Raw genomic sequence first — 12,936 nt, 5'->3', positions numbered from 1 at the left:
ATCCCACTGCTCTGGGCGAGTCCCTAGCAGCAATGCTGAGCAATTCTCAACACTTGACCCAATTTTAGTTCTTTTCTGGACTGATTTCTCCAAAGCACACAATCATGTGATTATTGTTTTCTCCTGAAATAAGCTTTCTCACTTTATAAGACTCTCCGTTTCTAGGCTGCCTAAAATTTATACTGTGTGCAAAAAAACCTAAATATACAATAACTGACATTAAAAAGTCAACCTCCAAATTAAGAAAATAATCTTTGTTCTTTTTGTTTCTGCCTTTTAATCAAATTCAAGTCGGCTTAGAAAGTCCAAAGCAATCCTCCCGCTCCCAGCCCACTCTTTATTTTTTTCTCAATCCTTAAACTTATCCAAGAGGGGAACGCAGGGACTCTGAAACGAGGAAAATATCCTCTCTAAATCCTTCGCATGGAAGAGTAACTTCAGACAAGTCACTACCCTCTTGGTACCTCAGTTTTCTCTGTAAAATTGGGGTGATGACATTTCTCTCATAGGATTAGGGGCAAGGATTGAATGATGGTGGTGCTAGCAGTAAGAAGTGCTTAATAAATAGCAGCTGCTTTAATTATATCTTCTAATACATTGTTGTAACTAGTTCATTTTTGCTTCATAATTATTTAAGGTGTTTCCAGTTCAACTGTTAACTCCATCAAGGAACACTTCTGCTTTTTATCTACTTAGATTGCCCAGTCTAGGACTGGAAATGTACTAAACGGTTAGCAAATCCCTGCTGAAAAAAAATAGATAAATCTTCAGAAATCTTCCCCTCCAAAGGCTGGGAGATTTAATTAAGTTAACATGTTTAGATTTGTGGCTTAGAGAAACATAGGAAATTTCAGAAACGGAGTTTATTTAAAATCATGTTAACCTGTGATGTAGGCATTTGGAATAAAAGACTGGAAAACGAGCTGAATGGTCTGAGAAGGCATCTGAATCAGCATCATTTTACACACAAGGAAGCTGAGGCCCACGAAGTGAAGTTTCTTGCCCAAGTCAAATGTTAGTTGGCAGCAAGTCTACGATGAAAATTTAGATTCCCTTCTTCCTACTCCAGTGCTTCTCCTTCTGACAAATACTTGGCCTACAAGGTTTAGAATCTTAGATCCCTCTTCAACTTCTACAGAGATGGCAAGATGTGGAAAGGAAAGGGAGGATCCATGCCTTGAAATAAACAGTGGATACAAACTGGTTAATGTATTTCCATAACCTTCTGTAACTGGTAAACATTTTTCTGAATTAAATAATTTTTTACTTCCTATTTATTTTTCTTTAATCAGATGATCAATAAACACAGGCCAATGATCACACATAAACATATTTGTGAAATATTTTCAAATCTACTTCAGTTTCTTTCTTCTATTTCTAGAGAATCAGGCTAGTACTTACAAAAGCAACATACACACAAAGTATAGTTGAAAACTACCTTTTGGTAGAGAAAATGAAAATCAGTGTCTTGGGCAAATAACAGATTTCATTCAGAAATATTCCTCATCCAAATAAAGCTAACAGCTTCTGATCACTTCCATTGAGTTTAATAAAAGTATTACTGAAAGAAATGAAGAAAAAGGGATCTTTTTCTCCACCTTCCAAATAAAAAAATGAAAATGACTATATTTATTCATTGTCCTAGAATGACAACAAAAATCCTTCCTAAGAGTGGTTTTTGAAAAGCAAAGTGGGCGCTCAAATTCAAATGACCTCTGCAGAAGATGTCCATTCCATTACTTTCAAGGATGGCCTCAGTCGTTTTATGGAGAAATGCAACAGCAAAGCGAATACTACTTAGCGTTTAAGTTGTCCAGACAAGATTACAAATTTCGGGAAGGAGTGCTCCTTGAGGTCTGTGGCTGCACTCAAGGCACCCAGCAGAACGAAGGTCCCGGGGAAGAGAGATCACAGGACAGCCCAGCTCTACCGCCCAATCCAGGCAATCAATGGTTTTCCGCTTCTGTCACCTTCGGTGGAAGAACCCTCAGTGACACAGACCGAATTTTTCATGCTCTAGCCTGAGGGTCTCCTGGAGAATTTTGATTTGTCTCAAAATGTGAAAACCACCAAAATGGCTGTTTTGTTTTGCTTTGTTTTTAAAAGAATACGAGTTATACTTAAAATCATTTATTGGGGGAAACGAAAGGCTACCAAAGGAGGTCAGAGGTTGACACCATCATGTAACCCATAAGGCAAGGGGGCCTCAAGAATAGGAATATAATAGCCCATCATCTGGGAACATGTTCAACTTTATGTCTGACGCTGTGCTAGGTGTGTTAGATATGTTATCTTTGCTAGTTACAATAGCCCCAAGAGAGAGGAGTTACCACCTGACAGATCAGGAAACTGAGGCTTAGAGAGGTTCAAGTTAACACAGCTAGTTAAATCACCGAGTCAGGATTAAACCTAGGCCCATCTGCTCTAACGCCAAGATGCTTTCATCCTGCTGCCCTGTCAATCCTGACTCCAGCACCAACTAACTGCATCTCAGTCACAGCTGGGACTAGTCACAGGGAAGCAAACAGCTCAAGATCAAATAATCATAAAAAAGGATTTTTTTCCTACCCATGAAGTACACATTTCTTACCTCATTTAAGACATATGAAAACATTTGAGATTAGTTTCTTAAATGCTCAAACTCAGCCTTTAACAGATACAGGGGTTAAGTTATATAATTCCAGGACTGCTGTGGCTTGATCCCTGTAGGGGCAGAGCTTGGGGCTACAGTCTTCTCCTTTTTACACCCTGACCCAAAATAAAAGCAAATGTGGAAAGGGGGATAGTGAGACCTTAAATTTAAATATCCCCAGAAGTAAAACGAATACCACTGTGAATTTCTTTACTGTTCCTCAGCACTAATAAGTGTTTTCAGTGTGGCACAATTGCCTTTGCATGCTGCCTGCACATACAGGATCTTAATTCAGTTCCCATGGGAATTGGGGCAGGTAGACTTCCCAGAGTCAATCAGGTTTTGCAATTGTGTTGTTTAAATTGTTAAAATAGCAAGTGATATAGTAACGGAGACCTTGTATAAATGAGAGAAATGAGCCACTGCCTGGTGCAAAAGAGTAGATTTTTACAACTAGCCTGGCTCTGTACAGAGAAAAAAATGTTTGCAGAACAGTCACAAAATGTACTCGCAATCATAGGTGGAAAGTGGTAACACTCATCCCTGCTATGAACCAAACAGGCCAACAGGCCCTTGGGCAGCTGCTGTTCCCACCCCACCCACAGCCCCACTCCCTTAGTACACAATGAATTTATGTCTGTCTGTCCTTCTACCCTGGCTGCCTGGCACCAACCCATGCACATGAAACCGAGTTAAACTTGCTGATCTAGCAGGGAAGTCAGCTCATGACTTGGGCCTTGCTGTCACGATGTTAAATAAAAGACTAAATACATGTAGGCACACGCATCCAAACATACACCTTCAGGCTTCTGTTCACATTTATGCTTCCTAAGCTTTTGTGACCATAAAACTGGAAAATAGCATAGCCCCTGAGTGCATTTAAGAATATCCTCTTGCAAAGAGAAATCTGTTTAACCAGTGAGAAAGCATACCTAGATTTTTCTTTCTAAAAGCCTAGTGAGCTTTACAGAAACGTTACTGAAATGGTAAAGAGGCTGATTGTACTAATCAAGTGCTGTAGTTGAAAACAAAAATTATTACTGCTGGACTGAATGGTCAGTCACTGGTAAATTACAGTTCTACATCCATATTAGTTAGTTACTTTTCAATGGGGCCCAGGAGCGCCAAAATGCTTTCCCACATTTCTATGTTAGAGGAGATGATTAATTCTTCAAAACTACTGGACTTCAGTCATCTTTTAAATTCTCTATGCATCTCCCCCAAAGTAAGCTGCAATTTACTTCTAGCAGGAGTTTTAGAAATCCACATGTTAATGTAATATTTTAAAAAACCTCACATTGTTTGAAAATGACAAAGCCAGCATAGGTTGACATGAAATCAAACAACCCCTGCTGGGAACAAAGGGTCCCAGCAGGTTCTTTGCCATCCCCATTCTTGAAGTTAAAGGGCTCCCTTACAGTTTCCTAGAATGACGCCACTTCCTGATGGCTTCTGTGGCAATAAAGGCACAACATTCTGCCATCCTGCAGCATTATGCAGAGCTTCCGATAGGTTGCTGGAAAAAGAAATACTCACAAAGGCAGACTGACACTTTGAAAGGAAAATAAAGCAGGTTTGCTTTGATCTTCCTTACCACCTTTTGTTAACAGGCTTATAAGAAAAACAGTAAATACTACCCTAGTAGTGACATGCCATCAACCAAGAAGTACCAGGTCCCTGCCGTGCCTTTTATAACATTTCTATAAATCTCTGCTGCATGAACACTTCGTGGTGCTAGCAGAGTCCACTTTCCCATGTCTGCTCTGCCATAAACAAATTTAAAACCTCCAGGGTTCAGTTATCTGAATGTAAGGTGTGGACACTAAGTCTTCCTGAAAACCCTTTCCAAAACATTATGTATCACTAGCTAAGTTGCAAATATTATAAAAACGCCACATTAAACTTTAACCCAGTAACATATGCTAGAATGCCTTTAGGCCCTCCTGTTCATTATTCTCAGTGATAATACTTTATTAATGTACATTACATGGACTTCTGAATTCCTTGACAAAAGTTAAAATGTGCACAGAAGCTCCTTTCCTCTAATAGCAACACCCTTATTAGTTTAGACATGCAATTTTACAGATTCAAAATGAGGCACAGAAATCAATCACTGGATTCAACAGAAGAATCAGACGCCCAGGGTAGTGTTTCTAAAAGTTACCTAATCCATCACTGGTCTGTGAGCAAGTTACATGTTTAATACATATATATTTTTTTAATTTTTGTATAGCATCCTGAACCAGTGTTTTTTTTTTTAAATTTTTATTTATTTATTTATTTTATGGCTGTGTTGGGTCTTCGTTTCTGTGCGAGGGCTTTCTCTAGTTGCGGCAAGCGGGGGCCACTCTTCATCGCGGTGCGCGGGCCTCTCACTATCGCGGCCTCTCTTGTTGCGGAGCACAGGCTCCAGACGCGCAGGCTCAGTAGTTGTGGCTCACGGGCCCAGTTGCTCCGCGGCACGTGGGATCCTCCCAGAGCAGGGCTCGAACCCGTGTCCCCCGCGCTGGCAGGCAGATTCTCAACCACTGCGCCACCAGGGAAGCCCACATGTTTAATTTTTGAGCCGCACAATTAGAAAGATAAGAAAAGAAATGGGTTCCCTGTCTTGCTTCAGGACTGGTAAAATGTCAAGGATGCGAGATGAGGTGCTTTGGCGGTGACACTGGAGGGCAAGCAGTGGCCAAGTCATATAACTGTTCTCCCACCAAACGAGGACAAGGAGTCACTGAGGGGTGCTGACCAAACGTGTGATCCAGACAGGCCAGTCTGGCAGCTGGTGTTGGATGGGTTGGAAGGGAGAAGGAGTGAGACTTGAGAAAGAAAAACTTGTCACATAATAGCTTGGTCCTGGTGGAGAAAACAGATCTCGACCGGTGGCTGGGGGGACAGAAGGCAAAAGACAGGAAAACAAGAATCACTCATTCACTCATGGTTTTTGTCGTTGTTGTTTTTAAACAGGCATTCCCCGGCATGTGGAAGACTTATTTCAGGGGAATGAGCATGGATACCAAATGCCCTCAGTAGTCCAGATAAAAGCTGAGAAGCGGGCAGTGGGAAGGAAAGGAGGTTAATGTCCTTATAAAAGATTCGGATGAGAACGAGGGCTTTATATCTGCAGATAAAACAAAGCTGAGAGATGGCTAGAATCAGGACCAAAATTATCTCAACAGATTGAAATAACGGACTATAGCTAAAAAGATTAACTTAGTCGTGATAACTATGAACACCTCTTATTACATTAAAAAGGAACAACTGCACGGGTACAAAATGAAGACCTACCCAAGCTTTAGCAGATACAAGGAAGGAGGGCCCTCGGACAGTAAGCTCACTATACTTCAGTGTGATGAGGCAGTAAAAATCCTAACAGCATCATGGGCGGTATCAGCAGAGAGCCAGCATGCTGAGTCAGTGGAACAAGGCTTCTTTATTTTTTGGTCCTCAGATCACATGGTCTGAGCTAGATATTTCAAATGGGATGATAAATTAGAACATATTCAGAAGAGAACAACCTAGGACTTATCATAAAGATCCTAAGCCATAACACAGGAGGATCGTTTGAAAGAAAGTACATTTTCTCTAGAGAAAATAAGACTCTGGAAGAATAAAATAAATGAATTAAAGGTTAACTTTCAGTGTAGTTCAAGAAGAGAGACTGAGGTCCGGTGATTGGAAGTTACCGGAATGTAACGAGCTGTGCTTTCCATCACTGAGGACTGCCGTGCACAAACACTGATCTGGGGCGATGTGTTGGATTAATGCACTGTGTACAGGTTGGATTTTTAGACTCTGGAGTCCCTTCTGATCCTGAGATTCTGTGACCTGGTGAAAACGGAAACTAGAATTATATCCCCACGGGAAAACAGTCAGGCAGAAAGAAAAAGCCTGAGATTCAGATAGCCCTTTTCCTTGCAGTCACTGTATCTCTATACTTAAACTTCACAGGGCTTCACTTTGTGGGAAGCTCTGCAGTTGTATTGTTTTACTCATTCGACTGATGCCCCCCAGAGGTTTTAGACGTAAAGCTAAATAACGAAAACAATGGAAGCCTCGCTCGGTGGGTGTTTCCGTGGGTGTTCTGGATAGAAGAGGCCCACTCTACGATTTCTGCACCTGCAGTTTGCAGGCCTCCCTCCTCTCTTACCCACCCACAAATTAATGAAAACGTACTGTGTGAAAAACTCTGGGGAAGAGGGGATAAAGGTGAATAAGATATACAGGTTTCCCTTAATGGCACAATTTATTATGGATGGCTCACTGTGGCTACATGACTTGAGAGATGAGATCTAAAGGTTTGGGAGTGAAAAGCAATAAGTATAAACCAATTCAGTATATTACTTTATGGACATTTTAAGGAGAATGATAGTCCTAAGTCTTTAGGTCAGTAAAAACATACATCATAGTAATTTGTCGTGGGCAACATGACCAGAGAGAAGATTTTTGTCATGATTTTAAAGACAATGACACGTGACTGTTGGTTAAATTTAAACATGTTTTACCTGCAGAAATTCTCTCACAAATAACCTGCAATAACTTGACATGCATATCCTTTTGAACACTTCCTTTTGTATAAATTAAAATGTTTGTTGCATTTTGCAAAATGTCAGTTCTCCAAAAATGTGTCCATGTATTTCTGTACCTGCAGTGTAGTAACGGTTTAGACAAAACCCCATAATTATAGTGGCATACTGTCACGTAGGTTTCAAGCAGCGAAATAAACAGTGCAGCTCAGAAAAAAAAAAAAAAATTGGAGAGGCCAAGAACAATGTGTTTCAGGCTGTACTGAGACTTCCCTCCAACCCTTATCCTTTGCTGCTTCGCTGCTCTTCCCAATTCTTTCTCCTAAAACTAAAACAAATATCAATTAAGATTTTTTTTTTCCAATTTAGGAAGGCTTAATAACCTCTTTTTTACCTTTAGATTAAAATTTTCTCTCTTAAAAAGTAATCTAAGTGTTTTGAATAATTCTGGGGCAAACCCTTGATTTTCTTTCTAAGGGTCAACGTATCACGGTCAGGGTTCTCCAGAGACACAGAACACAGAATTAAAAACACAGGATAGTACTTTTGGTTCTGTGTCTCTGGAGAAAAATATAATACATAAAATGTATATAAAGAGATTTATTTTAAGGAAAAATAGCTGCTGTGATTGTGGAGGCTGACAAGTCCAAAATTGTAGGGAAGGTCAGTAGGCTAAAACTCAGGCATGATTTCTATATTATAGCCTTGAGGCAAAATTCCTCCTTCTCCGGGAAACCCCTGAAGGCCTTCAATAATTGGATCAGGCCCCCTAGATTATTGAAGGTAATCTATTTTACTTAAAGTCAACTGACTGTAAATGTTAATCATATCTGCAAAATACCTACACAGCAACATCTGGCCTAGTGTTTGACCAAGCAACTGGGCACTGTAGCCTAGCCAGGTTGACACATATAATTAACCATCTCGGTCAGTGACCCCAGAGAGATCCAGACACTCTATCCCACACTGAAATCAACATGCTGCAAATGAAAGCATGCCAGTCAAAGGTCTATGTGTCAATGATCATAACCTTCATTGAATAGGCCATATACTATCTACTCAAATCATTTCCCAATATTGCAATGCTCTGTTAAAATAATATTCATAAACTGGGGACAGGACATCTCAGAGTAGACCTATTAAATCCCCCTATATATTTTCACTAATGATCTCTCACTGAGAAGCCAATACCGTTTGGCTTCAAAGCATCAAATAAACCCTTTTTATCATTATAAGAACTAAGCAGGGCTTCCCTGGTGGCGCAGTGGTTGAGAATCTGCCTGCCAATGCAGGGGACACGGGTTTGAGCCCTGGTCTGGGAAGATCCCACATGCCGCGGAGCAACTGGGCCCGTGAGCCACAACTACTGAGCCTGCGCGTCTGGAGCCTGTGCTCTGCAACAAGAGAGGCCGCGATAGTGAGAGGCCCGCGCACGGGGATGAAGAGTGGCCCCCGCTCGCCGCAATTAAAGGAAGCCCTCGCACAGAAACGAAGACCCAACACAGCCATAAATAAATAAATAAATAAATTTATAAAAAAAAAAAAAAAAAAAAAAAGAACTAAGCAGTCTGGTTGTCTCAACATTAAATGGTTTAGAAAGTACAGATAAGAAAGTTAAAAGAAATCCTTCCCACTGTTTCAATTAGAAGAAACTACAGTATGTAGATATATGGATGAGGTGGTGGTGAAATAAAACATGTTTTTCATGAGAAGATAAATGAGGTACTAAACTTTATACTTATTGACGTATTTGTTAACTAGAACCAACTCTGACTAAAGAAGAATTATACAATTCTCCGGCATAGTTCTGAAATCAACCTAGAGGAAAGAAGTGACTAACAGAAATGCTAAATTATATGATCATGGTGGGTAGGTTTGAGGTTTAGTCATTTTCATTCAGTGAAGGCCCACACTGAAAAGGATTAGCACATCCATTGTAACTGTCAGCAACCAACCAGAACACCAAAAACCTTAATCTAAATTATACAGGTAAGAGAGAAGTATACTTGGGGTTAGCAAGCCCAGCAGCTTTTAATATTTGCAACTGCTAAGCAAAAGATGTCCCTAGTGCAACAATAATCGCTTTTTAAAAAAAGATATGAAGCATTAATTTCCATGTAGATACTACTAGCAACCCAGTTCGTTTTTTGGTAAATACAGCTTCTTTTAATCTTGCCTGACCCAGGGCCATTGAGATTTTAGGGGGCTCTTATATAGAAATAACATCTCAGAAGGATGAACATGTTGATAAGGACACTTAGGGTGCCCCAAACCTCATCTCTAATACCTTTTACCTTTCATATTTGTGTTCTAAGCCCTTGCTTTAACACTCATGTAAACTTCAGACAGGCAACTGAGGAAGGATTATAATGCCAAAGATTTGGTGAACTTCCTAAACCACCACAAATGGACCATTTTACCTTTTATCATAAGGCAAAACGGCTACACTTCCACTGTTGAAGGTACTAAAATCTTTGATGTGTTTAAAAAAAAAAAAAAAGGTTGTTCCAAACACATGCAATATTGCAGTAAAGGAATCAAAGTCATAATAAAAAAATCTCTCCTCCCTCCCAAATTTTTTTGCTGTAGATAGTACTAGCTGGTTTCCATACAGGCATAGAGGAAGAGACTTGCCCTGAAACCCCTAAAACAAGAAGCACCCCTCTTAGAGCCCAGGGCCAGGCTGCTTCCAGCCCACTGGAAAAAGACCTTGTTCTTGTCTTCTGTTTACAAACAAGAAGAGGGTGGTTTTTGTTTAGTTTGGTTTAAACCAGACCTGTTTGTTTTAAAAACAATTGCAATGATGCAAATTGTTCCGTGAACATGTTTCCAGATAGGTACATCAATACAGAAAACGATTTGCTCTGTACAGCAAAAAGTAACTGCACACTTCACAGCTAGTGTGGAACTCGATTTCACAGGTGTCTAAAGGCCGTATGCCAAGTCCTACTTCTGAAACAGGAGCCAGATGTAGGTAGAACAGCCTTTTTCTCCTTCCTTCTGACACTCTGTGCTCCTCCTCTTCCAAAACCTTCTTGAATGAAACCCTGCCCGCCTTCACAATGACATGTGATTCTAATCACATATATGGTTTAGGATTTGTGTTGCACAAGTTGGTGGATGATTGGGACCATTTTTTTTATTTCCTCCATGCTCAGCGAGTAGCAGGAAAACGTTGAACCAGATCGGTTTGTAAATAAATGACATGACGTTCTCAAAGTTGACTACTTCAGTTACAGCTGGACCACCAAGAATTCAATCAGAAACGCCAAACTAGTGTTCTTTCCTGTGAGGATTCATTGGATTATAAGATTATGGGGTTTTTCTATTCAAAGGCATTTGCCCTCTCATAGGTCTCCTGGACTAAAAATGGCTCCAGCTCCCTTTTCTCAATTTATTTTAACGCTTCCTTTCTACTGTAGAGCTATTTCTTCTACTTGTATTTTACTTCCTGATACTCTGCCGGGGACTTATGCAAAGTCACTGTACAAAGCATGCGGATGTATCTTTTTATATACACAACAAGGGCATCTTCACAAAGTTTGTGAAACTTCTCACGAAAGTTTGTGGAAGGCAAGCTGTATATGCTTCGTCTATTTTTCTCGTAGAGAAACATTCAGTGAAGTGACAGTGACTTGTGACGGAAATAACAGACCTGGCAAGTCCATCTTTTTGGTTTAAAAAGAATGGAAGTCTGTCTTTCATTTAAAGTGCAATAGGGGCTTCCCTGGTGGCGCAGTGGTTGAGAATCTGCCTGCCAATGCAGGGGACACGGGTTCGAGCCCTGGTCTGGGAAGATCCCACATGCCGCAGAGCAACTAGGCCCGTGAGCCACAACTACTGAGCCTGCGCGTCTGGAGCCTGTGCTCCGCAACAAGAGAGGCCGCGATAGTGAGAGGCCCGCGACCGCGATGAAGAGTGGCCCCCACTTGCCACAACTAGAGAAAGCCCTCGCACAGAAACGGAGACCCAACACAGCCATAAATAAATAAATAAATAAATAAATAAAGACTTTCTCTCTATTTCACTGTCTTTATAAAAAAAATAAAGTGCAATAATTCTGTAGCAATCATACTTTAAGAACTTAAAACTTAGAATGATAATATAGTAATAAAAGATACTTTTGAATACCATAAAAATGAAACAAAAATAAGGCAGGAAGGGCTGGCCTGGGCGTCCAACTCAATTACAACACAATCCACGAATCTCACAGGCCAGTGTGTAGCAATCTACTACTGGAAGGTTTTGTGCATCATTTTGGCAGGTGGAAAGCACCACTGTGCTTTGATGACGCTTCCCATACCTGAGCCAAGCCAATGGCCCTGTGATCACAGCTGCAGTCAGGCCTAAATCAGCATTACATTTGTATTCTCATTACGGAGACTTACAATTATAAATAAAAATTTGCTTAAGGGAGAAATTTAGCGTGCCAGGGTACGTCCACAGTTTCAGTGATGCAGTACCAATCCTTAATAATCAGGACCACAATAATTATAACACTTCCTGCTGATGCTGTGTCAGGCACTTATCTATGTATGTTACATGCATCAACTCATTTAATCCTCACCCTATGAGGCTGGTACCACTACCTCTGTTTTAAAAAGGAAGAAACTGAGGAAGACGAATGGTCAAATGACTTGCCCGACATCCCTTAGGTTGTGTGTCGGGAGCAGGGAAGAGATTGCAACCCAGGCGGCCAGACCCCAGAGTCCCAGCACAAAGTAATAGTTTAGCATTATCCCTAAATAACATGGTAGTCAATTTTTGAGACCTATAGCTTCACACGTGCTCAGTTTCAGTATAATCTCGAGGGGGAAAAAAAAAATTAAAGATACTTTCTCCAGGGATCACAGCCATTCCATCTCCCCTACTGCCCTTTTCCTTTTGGTCCTGGATTTTTACAGCTGTGCAGACGCCAGCTGCAAGGAGGAGAAAAGAGGAAACCAGTTCTGCCAAAGGTAAGCTCTCCCTGGAAGGGCTTCAAATCACAATGGATGGCACCACAAAACCTCACAAGCACACACAAATGCAACTCAGAAGTGCGTCTAGAAGTTCTGACACACAGAGCCAGAGATATTCATGTGAGGTGATGTTCAAAGCCATAGATGTGAATAATACCGTTGAGAAAAAATGCAAAGTGAAAAGAGCAGAGGTTACCAGACTGAGCCTCCGGTAGAGTAATATCTAATGAGGAGAAAGAAGAGAGGCGAAGGAAGGAAAGCTTAGCCCAGAGGGTATTAGCGTCAGTGCAGGCAGAAGGCGGAAGGGGAGGGCATCACGGCGAAGGTCATCCTTGTGTCAAGTATTTACAGACAGAAGAAACAAGGGCTGGTCTCCAAAGCCAGGCATCTGGTGATTAGAGTTCATGGGTCACCATGAAAATCTCTGGGAAAAGTATGTAATTTTCTACAAAGAGAACCCTTTAATTATCTATCCGAAACTGACCTTTCCTTGTTTTGAGGAGGAGGAGGAAGAGGAAGGCAGTGTGACAACAAAGCAAAGTAGACAAAAAGAAAGCTAACTACCTAACATTTTGTCTACCTGAACATATTCAGACATAAAAGTGCATAAATATGTCCTGGAATATATGTGTACATAATACTTGGCTATTCAAGTGGACTCATACCCATATTCACTTCTACCTTTCCTTCAAAAAAAATTACTGGGGTAAAATAAGAGATAACGTGAGTAACCTCACTAGATTGGGGGCAGTAGTTGTTAGGATTTTCCAGGTGGTTTTTATAAGATACACTCGACATCTCCAAATTAAACCTAAGGTCAAAT

At 40.8% G+C, this 12,936-nt stretch overlaps 1 protein-coding gene across 1 annotated transcript in view; it reads right to left on the bottom strand.

Moving 5' to 3' along the window:
* MAP7 (microtubule associated protein 7) overlaps positions 1-12,936 on the bottom strand; it is a 164,190-nt gene that overhangs the window by 141,573 nt on the left and 9,681 nt on the right. The window lies entirely within an intron of this gene.

Source organism: Balaenoptera musculus, chromosome 12, assembly GCF_009873245.2.
Source record: "Balaenoptera musculus isolate JJ_BM4_2016_0621 chromosome 12, mBalMus1.pri.v3, whole genome shotgun sequence".
Taxonomy (NCBI): domain Eukaryota; kingdom Metazoa; phylum Chordata; class Mammalia; order Artiodactyla; family Balaenopteridae; genus Balaenoptera; species Balaenoptera musculus.
This window is presented reverse-complemented; position numbering and strand designations above follow the sequence as displayed.